This window comes from Canis lupus, chromosome 4, assembly GCF_048164855.1.
Source record: "Canis lupus baileyi chromosome 4, mCanLup2.hap1, whole genome shotgun sequence".
Lineage (NCBI taxonomy): Eukaryota > Metazoa > Chordata > Mammalia > Carnivora > Canidae > Canis > Canis lupus.
Genome location: NC_132841.1, coordinates 42,909,994 through 42,924,568, shown reverse-complemented (window position 1 = coordinate 42,924,568; position 14,575 = coordinate 42,909,994). Strand labels below are relative to the sequence as shown.

At 33.6% G+C, this 14,575-nt stretch overlaps 1 pseudogene; it reads right to left on the bottom strand.

Annotated features, from left to right (window-relative positions):
• Positions 1-9,356: 9,356 nt before the first annotated feature.
• LOC140631566 (cyclin-G1 pseudogene) lies at positions 9,357-10,405 on the bottom strand (annotated as a pseudogene).
• Positions 10,406-14,575: the final 4,170 nt, after the last annotated feature.

Below are 14,575 nucleotides of genomic sequence, written 5' to 3'. Positions count from 1 at the left end.
AAAAATAACCCTTTAGAGCTCACAGTTTAATAGACCATTGTAGATGAGTAGTAGTAGTGCTGTTATTACTAATAGTAACAATTATATTTAACATTTGAATAAATCTAACGTCCAGGCATTCTTCAAAGCCCTTTCATGTATTAACAGTTAACCGTCCCAATATCTCTGGGAGTTAGATATTGTACTTACTTATTATCTTCATTTTATAGATGAGAAAACCAAAGAGAAGTTACTTGTCCAAGGGCACAGGTGTTAGTGATGAAAAACATGTGGTAAAGGTTGTTAATAGCAGAATATAAAATTCATAAAAGAATCAATCCATCAAGAAGATGGGATAATAGTGAACATGCAGCTAACAAGAAACCCCAAAATATATGAAGCAAAAACTGAAAGAAATGAAGAAATAGATAATTCAACAATAATAGTTGGAGATATTAGCACCCACTTTTAGTAATAGAATTAATATAAACAAGGAAACAGAAGACTTGAGTGACACTATAAACCAGCTAGACCTCTGGAATATAGAGCACTCCATCCAACAACAGCAGAATACATGCACTTCTCAAGTGCACATGGAACATTCTATAGCATAGATCATATGTTGGGCCACAAATCAAGTCTCAATAAATTTGGAAAGTTGAATTCACACAAAGTATCTTCTCTGACCACAATGGAATGGAGTAAGAAATCAGTAACAAAGGAAACTGAAAAATTTGCAAACATGTTGAAATAAAACACTCTTAAGCAGCCAACTGTACAAGAAGAAATCACTAGGGAAATTTAAAAATACTTTAAGGTGAATGAAAAAATACACTATAAAAAACATAAAGGAAAATCCATACTTATGGAGAAATTTGTAGCTGTAAATGCCTACGTTGACATCAGATCAATTACTAAAGCTTTTACTTTGAAGGACTGAAAAAAAAAATGAAACTCATGAAGGAAATCAAGAGTAAAACAAAGATAAATGAAATAGTAGAAAAATAACAAAGGGAATCAGTGAAACCAAAAGTTCATTCTTGAAATGATCAGCAAAATTGGAAAACATTTAGCTAGACTGATCAAGAAAAAAATGAGAGAAGACTCAAAGTATTAAAGTAAGAAAGTAAATTGGATACTATTACTGATCTTACAGAAATAACAAGGACTATGAGAGAATACTATTGACAATGGTATGCCAACAAATTAACTATTCTAGATAAAATGATCAAGTTCCTAGAATCAAACTATCAAAATTTAAGAAATAAAAAATCAGAATAGAGCTATAACAAAAAAGAGATTTAATTAGTAACTTAAATTCTGAATGAAGAGAAGCATAAGATCAGATGCTTCCAAATGTTTAAAGTTAACACTAATGCTTCTGAAATCTTTCCAAAAAATAGAAGAGATCCTTTCCTTACTTATTTTATGAGGCAAATATTACTCTGATATCCACACCAAAGACTTCATGAGAAAACTACAGACCAATATACTTCATGAATATGGATGCAAAGATCCACAGCAAAATATTAGCAGATCCAATTCAGAAGCATTTTAAAAGGATTCTGCACAATGACCAATTGAAATTTGTCCCAAGAATGCAAGAATGAATCAGGATGAAAATCAATGTAATATTACTGTATTAGTGCTTAAGGACTGCCCTAATAACTATATGATGAGTGGCTTAGGGCAGCCCTGGTGGCATAGCAGTTTAGCGCCGCCTGCAGCCCAGGGTGTGATCCTGGAGATCCGGGATCAAGTTCTACATCAGGCTTCCTGCATGGAGCCTGCTTCTCCCTCTGCCTGTGTCTCTGCCTCTCTCTCTCACTGTTTGTGTCTCTCATGAATAAATAAATAAATAAAATCTTAAAAAAAAAAAAAGTTGAGTGGCTTAAAACAATTGAATTGTGAATTTTGTTGTCTCATAATTCTGGAAACTAAAGTCCAAAATCATAATGTTAGAATGTACATGGCTGAGGAAAGAATCATTAAACATGAAGATATGCCAATAGAAACTTCTAAAACTGAAATGCAAAAATAATGAGAAAGAAAATTTAAAAAACTAGAACAACATATCCAAGAACTCTGGGACAGTTACAAAAGGTGTAAAATACCTGTAAAGAGATGACTAGAAATAGGAAAGGAAAGAAACAAGAAATGTTTTAATAGCAATATATTAATAATGGCTGAGAAATTTCTCAAATTAATGACAGATACCAAACTATAGATTGAGGAAGCTCAGAGAGCACTAAGCAGAATAAATACAAAAAGTAAGTAAGTAAATAAATAAAATCTGCAGCTAGAAGAACTATAATGAACTGCAAAACAAAAATCAAAAAACAAAAAATCTTGAAAGAAACCATAGGGGAAAACAAATAAAAAACAAGATACCTATAAAGAAACAAAAATATGAATCATATTAGACTTCTTCAGGAGCCTGTAAGAGAATGAAGAAGAGAATGAAGTAAAATATTTAAAGTATTGAAAGAAAAAACCTCATCCACCTAGAATTCTGTACTCTGCAATTGTCCTCCAAAGTGAAGGAGAAATAATTTCTGAAAAATGAAAATTGAGGAAATTTTACCAATAGAGCTGCTTTGGAAGAAATGTTAAAAGTATTTCAGAGAGGAAGAAAAAGGATTTAGGTCGAAAACTTGGATATACATAAAGGAAGAGCATTAAAAAAGAAAAAGGAAGAGCATTAGACAAGGAGTAAATGAAGGTAAAATATTTTATTTTCCTTATTTTTAATTGACCTAACATAAAACAGTGTGTTCAAAATAGTAAAGCAACCATGTATTTGGTGATTATGACCAATAGCCAAGTGAAATCAATGACAACAATGAACTAAGAAATGGGAGGCAGGAATTGAGAATGTTCCGTCATAAGGTATGTATCTGTACTACCTGTGAAGTGATATAACATTATTTAAAGGTGGAATTAGATCAGTTGTAAATGTATGTCATGAACTTTATTTAGGTAAACCACCAATTTTTTTAAAAGTGTAATTGATGAGAGAAAAATGGAATCATAAAATGTTCAATTAAAACCATAGAAAGTGGAAAACAAAAAAAAAATGAACAAGGGTGATGAATAGAAAATCATTTGCAAATATGGTAGATGTTAGTTCATTTGTCACTTTAAATGAATGTCCTGACTACAACAAAATACAGCCTGTCAAAGTAAATACAAATAAGACCCAACTTTATGTTGTCTATAGTAAACTCACTTTAAAAATAAACGGATGAAGAAAGATATATTAACATTAATCAAAAGAAAGCTAGAGTAGATGTATTAATTTTAGACAAAGCAGACTTTAGAATAAGTCTTTAGAATAAGAACAATCACCAGGGGAAAAAACAGTCATTACATGATGCTAAATGGGTCAAATCTCCAAGAAGATATTACAATCCTTAATGTATATGCTCCTAATCATTGTCAAAATATATGAAGCAGGACAGCCTGGGTGGCTGAGCGGTTTAGTGCTGCCTTCAGCCCAGGGCATGATCCTGGAGACCCGGGATCGAGTCCCATGTCAGGCTCCCTGTGTGGAGCCTGCTTCTCCCTCTGCCTGTGTCTCTGCCTCTCTCCCTCTCTCTCTCTCTCCCCCCCCACCATCCTCCGTGTCTCTCACGAATAAATATAATCAAAAACTGATAGAACTGATAGGAGAAAAAGAGACAAAAACTGATAGAACTGCCAGGAGAAAAAGAGATCCATTATTGTAGTTAAAAACTCCAGCATCCCTTCATTAATTGACAGGTTAGATAGATAGATAGATAGATAGATAGATAGATAGATAGATAGACAGACAGTTGAACTGAATATCACCTTAATGAACTGAATCTAATTAACATTTATAGAACAACAGCAGAATACATTCTTTTATACCTCATATGGAACAGCCACCAAGATAGACCACATTTTGGACCATAAAACATGCTTTAACAGATGTAAACAAATAGAAATTCTACAAAGTATGCTTTCAGACAACAAAGGAATTAAACTATATATCAGTAACAGAAAAATAGCTGAACAAATTCCCAAATCTTTGGAGATTATTCAACACACTTCTAAATAACAAATAGGCCAAAGAAGAAGTCTCAAGAAAAACTATAAAATATTATGAGTTAAATGAAAATGAAAACAATTTATCAAAATTACGGGGTATAGCAAAAATAGTGGTTATAGGGAAATACATCATATTAAATGTATATATTAGAAAAGAAGAAAGACCTAAATAATCTAAGCTTCCCTCTTGGGAAACTAGAAAAAGAAAAGCAAATTAAATCCAAGGTAAGCAGAAGAAAATAAATAATAAAAGCCAAAGTTAATAAAATTGAAAACCAGAAATTAAAAGAGAAATTTAATGAAAGCAAAAGCTAGTTCTTTGGAAAGATACATGAAATAATAAACCTATAGACAGACTAAGAAAAAAACCCCACAAATTAGAAATGAAAGAGTGGCCATCACTATCAATCCTATGTACATTAAAAAGACAGTAAAGGAATATTAGAAATAACTATGCTCACAAATTTGATAATTTATATGAAATGAATAAATTCTCTGAAAGACACAATTTATCAAAACCCACATGACAAGAAATGCATAATCCAAATAGGTCTAGATCTATTAAAGAAAATGAATCAGTAATAATCTTTAAAAACAAAGTAGAAAAAAGAAAGTAATATACTCAGGTAGTTTTACTGGTGAATACCAAATATGTAAGGAAAAAATATATACTCTCTTCAATCTCTTATACAAAAAAGAAGCAGAGGGTAATTACTACCCAACTCATTCTGTGAGGCCAGTATTATCCCTAGTACCAAAACCAGGCAAAGAAATTACAAAAAAAAAAAAAAAAGGAATTTTGCAGACCAATATTTCTTATGAACATAAATACAAAATTCTTAACAAAATATAAGCAAATTGAATCCAGCAATGTACAAAAATAATTATATGCCATGTCAATGATATTTTTTCCAGGTATGGAAGGATGGTTCAATATTCACAAGTCAACTAATCTGTCAGTCACATTAACAGATCTAGAGAAGAAAAAGCATATGATCATATCAGTAGATATAAAAAAAGCATTTGACAAAATCCAAAACTCTCAGCAAACTAGCAATAGAGTGGAACTTTGAACTTGAACAAGATTTCCAAAAATCCCTACAGCTAACATCACATTTAATGATGAGAAACTAGATGCTTTCCCACTAAGATGAAGGATAATACAGAATGTCCTCTCACCATTCCTATTCAATATGTTCTGGAAGTTCTAGCTAATACAATTTAAGACAACAAAAGAAAATAAGTATATGACTTTGGAAGGAAGAGATAAAACTTTATATTCATAGATGACATTATAACATATCTAGAAAATCCCAAGTAATCAACAACAACAACAACAACAACAACAAAAACACTGTTGGAACTAATAAATGATTTACAGCAAGATTGTAAAATAGAAGTTAATAAACAGAAGTTAATTGCTTTCCTGTATACCAGCAATGAAAAATTGCAGTTTAAAATCTAAAACATAGGGATCCCTGGGTGGCGCAGTGGTTTAGCGCCTGCCTTTGGCCCAGGGCGCGATCCTGGAGACCCGGGATCGAATCCCACGTCAGGCTCCCGGTGCATGGAGCCTGCTTCTCCCTCTGCCTGTGTCTCTGCCTCTCTTTCTCTCTCTCTGTGACTATCATAAATAAATAAAAAAAAAAAAAAAAAAAAAAAAATTAAAATCTAAAACATAATGTCATTTACATTATCACTCCCCAAAATGAAATACTTAGTCATAAATCAAAATAGTTATAAGATCTATATGAGGAAAGATATAAAACTTTGATGAAAGAAGTCAAAAAAGTATAAATAAATAGATATTCTGTGTTCATTGGTAGGAAAATTCAGTATTGTTAAGGTGTTGATTCTTTGCAACTTGATATATAGATTTAATGTAATCCAAATCAAGATGCTAGCACATTGTCTTGTGAATATGGATAAACTGGTTATAAGGTTTATGTGAAAATGTACAAGACCAAGAATAGTCAACACAGTATTGAAGAAGAACAAAGTTGGATGCTGATACTACCCAACTTCAAGACTTAATATAAAGCTGCTACAATAAGCAAAACAATGTGGTATTATTGGTGAATAGGTAGACAAAATAAATCAATGGAACAGCATAGAAAGCCTAGAAACAGATCAACAGAAATAAAGTTATTTATGAAGAGATGATCCTTTCCTCATTGTATATTCTTGGTCCTCTTTCTGTAAGTTAATTGACCACATATGTGTGGGTTTATTTCTGGTTCTTTCTTCTGTTGTATTGATCTATGTATCTGTTCTTATGTCAGTACCATCCTGGTTTGTTTACTGTAGCTTTGTAATGCATTTGCAACCAGGGAGCAGCATGTCTCCAGCTTTATGCTTCTTTCAAAAGATAGTTTTGCCTATTTGGGTTCTTTGTGGTTCCATACAAATTTTAAGATTCTTTTATTTTTGTGCAAAATACTGTTGGAATTTTGATAGGAATTGTGTTGAATCTGTAGATTGCTTTAGGTAGTGTGGACATTTTAACTATTAATTTCTCTAGTCTGTAAGCATGGAATATCTTTTTTATTTGTTTTTCTCTTTGTCAGTTTCTTTCATAAATGTCTTATAGTTTTCAGTGTGCAGTTCTTTCACTCCTTGGTTAAATTTATTCCTAGGTGTTTTATTCTTTTTGATACTATTGTAAACAGTTTTTTCTTAATTTATTTTTCTGGCTGTTAGTATATAGAAACACAAGAGATTTTTGGCTATTGATTTTATTTATATCCTGCAAGCTTACTGAATTTGTTGATTAGTTCTAACAAATTTTTAGTGGAGTCCTTAAGTTTTTCTTTATATCATGTTGCAAATAAAGACAATTTTACTTCTTTCCAATTTGGATGCCTTTGTTTTTATTTTCTTGCCTAATTGCTCTGGCTAGGACTTCCAGTACTATGTTGAATAAAATTGTGAGACTAGGCATCCTTGTTTTGTTCCTGATCTTAGAGAAAAGCTTTTGGCCTTTCACTGTTCAGTATGATGTTAGTTGTGGGCTTGTCATATGGGGTCTTTATTATGTTGAGATGTAGTCTGTCTACATCCATCTGTTGAGAATTTTTATCATGAATGGATGTCAAATTTTGTCAAATGCTTTTCCTGCATCTATTAACATCATGATTTTTATCCTTCATTTTGTTAATGTGGTGTATCACATTGACTGATTTACATATTTTGAGTCCTCCTGTAATAAATCCCACTAAATCATGGCATAATGATCTTTGTAATGCACTGTTGAATTTAATTTGCTAATATTTTGTTGAGGATTTGTGCATTTATGTTCATGTGGGATATTAGTCTATAACTTACTTTCCTTGTAGTAACCGTGTCTGATTTTGGTATCAGGGTAATCCTGGCCTCTGAAGAGGAGTTTGGAAGTGTTACCTACCCTTCTATGCTTTTGGAAGTGTTTTGAGAGGGATTGGTATTAATTCTTCTTCAAACATTTGATAGCAGTGAAACTGCCTAGTCATAGACTTTTCTTTTTTGGGAGGCTTTGATTGCTATCTCCTTACTAGTAATTGGTCTTTTCACATTTTATATTTTTTATGATTCTGTCTTGATAGGTTGTATGTTTCAAGAATTTGTTTATTTCATCTGGATTTCCCAGTTTGTTGGTGTATATTTTTCATAATATTTTCTTAGGATTATTTGTATTTCTCTGGTATCAGTTGTAATGTCTTTTTCATTTCTAATTTTATTTATTTGAATCCTCTTTTTTTGTCATGGTAAGATTAGCTAAAAGTTAGTTTGTCTACCTTATCTTTTCAAAAAGAACAGCTTTTATTTTGATTGATCCTTTTTATTTTTCTTTTTTAATTTCTATTTTATTTCTACTATGACTTTTGTTATTTCCTTTCTTCTGCCAACTTTAGACTTAGTTCTTCTTTTTCAAGTTTTTTTGTGTAAATTTTGGATGTTTTTCTATGATCTTTACCTTTTCTTAATGTAGGCATTTATTACTATGAAATTCCCTCAGAACTGATTTTGTTGAATCTCCTGAATTTTGTATGTTGTATTTACATTTTCATTTGTTTCAAGATATTTTTTAGGTCCTTTTGATTTTTTCCTGGACACTTTGGCTGTTCAGTAACATATAGTTTAATCACCATATATTTAGGAATTTTCTAGTTTTCTTTTTATAATCTGATTTTTCATCCCATATCATTCTGGTTGGAAAGTATGCTTGATATGATTCAGTCTTCTTAAATCTATTAAGACTTGTTTTGTGATGTAATATATAATCTTCCTGAGATTATCCCATGTGTACTTGAGAAGAATGTATATTCTTCTGCTGTTTTATGGAATATTCTCTAAATGTCTGTAAAATCCCTCTGATTTTTTTTTTTTTTTTTTTTTTTTTTTTTTTTTTTGCATTTCAGTAACTTTATTGAAAGATATATCCCTTAGTACCAAAACATAATGGTAGTTGGTTAGGCCACCTCTGCCAACTCAGAATTAACACTGATGTCAAATTATTGAAATAGGTCAGCTTTTGGGGAAAACTGAAGTTATCCATAAAACACAGTTCACAAAAGTATAAGATATATTGTGGTTCTTTGGTTTATTTTCCAGTGTACATCTACCCATAACATGTCATAAATGGGTACAGCCATTCTGGATGGACACAAGCTACTTGCTGCATTGAGTAACTGTTTACAACACTTTTAATGCCGCAGATCTCCTTACAGTCACTGAGTTAATAGAAAATCTCAAATACTACCTTAGCAACTTCACAATTATGAGGATGCCTACTGACTTGAGGATTATGACTTCTTGATGAGATTGGATGGAGGCAGTAAATACTGTGTAAATTTTACCATGGATACGAACCACCAGTTTTTTAGGAAAAATATTAAAAATAACTTAATATGCCAAAATGATTAGGCCTGTAGTTTTACTTTTATAAAATGCCCTCAAATTTAAGTGTAATTCCCAAGTAGCAGTAAAGTCCAGATCTCTGAATTATCTATTATTTGCACTATAGGTACCAAGAAACCATTTTCATTGCCTAGTGACCCTTGTTATGCCTTAAAAGCGCATTTGTGAAATGTTAGTTTTAATGTATGCCTCATAATTTAGAATTTAATTAGGTTACCACTTTTGATACCACCTAAATATAATACATTGACCCAATATAGAAAGTTGGGTCAATGTTAGAAATGAAGATTCACAGTTTACCTTCCCAGGCTTGTTATTAACATTTCACATTTATGCTCTTAGCTTTCATTTGTATGCCTCACAGATGAATTGAAATTTAATTAAATTTAAATTTAATTCCATTTAAGCATGTTAATTAGGTAGTTTTCCCAAATCTGAGAATATCAATGCTAATCTAGTTGTGATGTTCTGAGGCTTCACAGCTTAAATCCATTATAACATCATGGAATCCACAGCTCAGGATTGTGGAGAAAGGCTTCAGAGAAGAGCTTCTTTGTTACTGTAACAATCCAATTAAGGGACCATTTCAGGAGTTGTTGGAAGGTGGGTTATTCTGTAGTAACTATGCTTCAATTACCGTGCAGTACGTCCAGAAACAATCCATTTCAACTTCTGAACATTGGCTTTGGAACACTTGTTTGATGAATATTCAGTTAAACACTTGGATACAAGTTCTTGCCAGAAGGTCAAATCTCTGCCATTTATCTTGGAATGTATCTGAAGACATTCTATTCCTTCAGTTAACTCTACAAACTTCTGTGCTTCGATCTCCAGTGCAATGATAGACAATGCCAACACAGAAGGCTTTGCTTTAGAAAATATGATCCTGCAGTGGCATGCCTTAAGTTGAACTTCTAGTCTTTCAAAATTAAGGCTATTCTTCCTTTCAATTGGTAAGTTCTCTTGAATGAGTGAGTTTGTAGAGTTGCAGAAATTGAAAGGCAGTAGTAGCTTTGACTTTTCAACACACTTTCTCCAATATAATCTTTTCCATTCTCATCAAGTTTGAAACCGTGAACCTATACTGGCTTATTCGGATCAAGTCAGTTGCCAATGGGACATTCCTTTCCTCTTCTATTGATTTAACAGCCAAATAGAAGCAGCTCAGCCCAACACAGCCAAGGTGCTTGGGCTGTACCTTCATTTTGGACAGGAATCTGTCCAGTAAATTCACAGCTAGAGAAAATGTCTCCGTGTCAAAGCCAAAGAACTGAGTTAGACTAAGAAGATCTTTTACTTCAAAGTCCCTTAGTCTTGCAGTCATTCTGAGGCCATTATCGTGTGCAGATTCAATTAGTCTCAAGCTGCAGACCTTTGGCTGACATCTGGACTCCTGTTCCAATAGGGCATTCAGCTGGTGTAGCAATTTCTGAGATTCAGTTGTCAGTACTTCTATCATCTTGACCATGACTGCGGCTCCTCAGCGGTAACTACCCTCCCTGGGCCTGCTCTCACCTCACCCCGTGATAACAGATCCGATAGGCCCACAAGGCGAGGGGACTTGGGGGGAGGGGGAGCCATCCTGGGTGGAGGTCTCTGCAGTGCCGCCCAGATGACACTGCCCACCACAGGGTCAGTTCGGAGCCCAAATCCCTCTGATCTTAACATGCATTTTCTGTCTGGATGATATCCATTGTTGAAGTGGGATAATGAAATCCTTTACTGTTATTGTATATTACTGTCTATTTCTTCTTTTAGGTCTGTTAATATTTGCTTTCTATATCTAGGTTCTCCTGTGTTGAATGCATAAATATTTACGAATATTTTATCCTCTTGTTGGATTGACCCCTTTATCATGATATAAGCCTTTATTGTCTCTTATTTCAGTTTTTGGCTAAAGTATGTTTTGCCAGGTACAAGTATAGCTATCTCTGCTTTCTTTTGGTTTCCATTTGCTTTGACTATTTTTTTTTCTTTCCTTCACTTTCAGTTTATGTGTGTCCTTAAAGATGAAGTGAGTCTCTTGTAGGCAGCCTATAGTGGGTCTTGCTTGTTTTTATTTAAATCCATTCATAACTTTTGATTGGATAATTTAGTCCATTTACATTTAAAATAAGTATTGATATAGACTTATTCTTGCCATTTTTTTTCATTGTTTCCTATTTTTAATTCCTTTGGTCTTTTGTTTCTTTCTGATCTCTTCCTTTGTGATATGATGATTTTCTGTAGTGGTATCAATAGATCCTTTCTCTTTTGTGTGTTATTATAGGCTTTTGCTTTATTACCTTATAAACTATTACATCTTATAACAGTTTATTTTAAGCTGACAACAACTTAACTTCTTTTTTTTTTTTTTTTAAGATTTTATTTATTCATGAGAGATACAGTGAGAGAGAGGCAGAGACATACGCAGAGAGAGAGAAGCAGGCTCCATGCAGGGAGCCCAGTGTGAGACTCGATCCTGGGTCTCCAGGATCACACCCTGGGCTGAAGGCAGGTGCTCAACCCCTGAACCATCCAGGCATCCCAACAACTTAACTTCTAATGCTCTACATTTTCATGCTCTCCCTCCCTGCATTTTATGCATTTTGACTTTTAACCTTCAAAACAGAGTTATAAGTGATTTACCCATTCACCAATACAACATTAGAATATTCTGAATTAAGCTATGTATTTACCTTTACCAATGAGATTAATACCTGCATATATTTTCCTGTTACTAATTAGCATCCTTTTGTTTGAGCTTGAAAAACTCTCTTTAACATTTCCTGTAAGGCCATCTAGTAGTGATGAACTCCTTCAGCTGTTTCTTGTATTGGAACCCCTTTATCTTTCCTTCAATTCTGAGGGACAACTTAATTCTTGGTTGTCATTTTTCTTTTTTTCAGGCCTATCAATATATCATGCAGATCATTTGAGATCTGCTAAGTTTCTGCTGAAAAATCTGCTGATAGTCCTATGGGGTTTCTTTTATATGTAACAAGTTTTTCTCTGGCAGCTTTTGAAATTCTCTCCTTGTCTTTAAGTTTAGACAGTTTAATTATAATGTGTGTTGGTGTGGGCCTCCATGGCTTTATATTTTTTAGAATTTCTCTATACATCCTAGATCTGGATGTCTGTTTCTTTCCCCATGTTGAAGAAATTTTCAGGCATTATTTCTCTGAATATACTTTCTGCCCCTTTGTCTCAATCTTGTCTTTCTGGGACACCTATAAAGTGAATATTGGTCTATTTAATGGCATCCAATAAGTTCCTTAATCCATCTTTACTCTTTTTTTTTTTTCTCTGCCCTTCTAATGGGATGAATTACACTACCCTGTCTTTGAGTTTGAGTTTCAAAATGATTTGAAAGAAATCATTTCTTTCATTTGATCTAGTCTACTATTGAAACACACTACTGATTTTTTTTTTAGTTCAGTTGTCATATTCTTCACTTCTGTGACTTCTTTTTTGGTACTTCTTATATTTTCTACTTCTGTTGAAATTCCACTTGTTCATACTTTGTTCTCCTGACCTTGGTGAGCATCTTTATGACTGTTGTTTTGAACTCTTTTTTTTTTTTTAATTTTTTAAGATTTTATTTATTTGAGAGAGAGAGAGCACAAGTGAGGTGAGGGACAGAAGGAGAAACAGAACCATGATCAGAGAACTCAATGTGAGGCTCAATCCTGGGACTCCAGGATCATAATCTGAGCCAAAGGCAGATGTTTAACCAACTGAGCCACCCAGGTGCCCCTGTTTTTACCTCTTTATCAGGTAAACCACTTATCTCTGTTTCATTAAACTATGTTTCTAGGGGTTTTTGTTTGTTTGGAACATATTCCTTGACTCTGTGGTTTCCATGCATTAGATAAAGTGCCACCATTCCTAGTCTTCACAGAGTGGTCTCATGTAGGAGATTAACCTTATTGATTAGCTCAGATTGAGCTCTTAGCTGTCTCTCAATCTTTTATAATTGTCTCAGCCACCTTCTTGCACGTGGATTTTAGTAGTTGAGGGTTTACCAAGACCTGTCAATGTCCCAAAAGAGAAGAATGCAGCCAGCACCTAGACCCTCAGGCAGCAGTGGAGAAAGCATGTAATTAGAGCCCATCCATTGGAAAACTAGAAAATAGGCTTTTTTTGCCTGCTCCCTCTGAACTGGAACCAGGTGTATAGCCACAGGCAAGTACTCCTGTGCCTGTTAACAATTGTTTGTTTTCCTTGCCACAGTCCTGTGGGATTCATGAATGCTAGTCTCTGGCTATCAGAGCCAGGCATTCCAGGGGCCCAGCTCTTGGGTGACAGGCACAAAAGACAGACATGTGTACAAGTTCCTTCCAGGGAGAAACTGCTGACAGAGTGAGCTAGAGGGAGAGGGCAGAAAAGATATCCACAGACATACCTGTTTTCTGGGGAAGACCACAGTCAGCTTCTAGATGGATGCTAAATTAGAAGCCTGACCCTCCAGCAGCAGCTTTTAATGTATGCAAATATAATGAAGAAAGAAGCCAATCTTAACAGAAACTATCGGTATAGGAAAAGCATGAGTAGTTGCCAGAGTTTTAAGATGAGATTGGGGACGGAGGGAGGGATGACTAGGCAGAGCAGAGGATTTTTAGGACAGTGAAACTATTTTATATGCTACTGTACCATGGTCACATGACATTATAAATTTCTCAAAACTCTTAAAACTGTAGAACACAGATAGTAATCTAATGGAAAGTATAGATTTTACTTAGTCATAGTGTATCAGTATTGGTTCATCAGTTGTAAGAAGTGTGCTGCATTAATGTAATGTTTTAATAATAGGGGAAACTACTAGGGATGGGGGGAGAATAGGTATATGAGAACTCTGTATTTTCTGCTCTATTTTTATGTAAACCTAAAAGTGCTCAAAAAACCCTCCCAACTTTTTTAATTTCAAAAATTGAAACCAATAAATAATTTCTTATTGAAGATTCCTTTGTAGATTGGAAAATAAGGGGAAAAAAAGCAAAAGGCAAAATGTGGAATCTTATAAAAGAACCGTGATATCAGAGGACTCAGAACTCTCCCAACTCCCCCATCACTGACAATAAAAACTACTTCTTAAATACCATACTTCTCTGCACTGACAGGAGGGGGCACCCTTTGACTAGGAACCTTGTAAAAATCACCCTGAATTTCCACAACATAAATAGGCAAAAACAGACTAAAACTATATAAAGCTATTAAATGAAGGAAACAGAAAACAAGACCACTTTATGATCTGATGAGCTCCCTGTGCCCGCCAAAAGTTCTATGAAGTAGAAGCAAATGATAACACTCCAAACTGGGAAAACTGATTCAGAACACTCAGAACTATTAGTTTTTTTTAACCAAAGAAAAGTTCTCATTGACTACAAAAAAATAAATAAATAAATAAAAATAAATAAAAAATCAAATAACTTACAGAGGCAAGAGAATTAATCTGACATCGGACTTCTCTAAAACAACATTCAAAAAAAAAAATAAAACAACATTCAGAGAAAGACATTAGTGATGCAGCCTTTAAACAAAACAAAACAAAACAAAACAAAAAACTTAAGGAGAGAAAGTGTGGACCAAGGATTTTAGTTGTATTTTTTTTTAATTTATTTTTTATTGGTGTTCAATTTACTAACATACA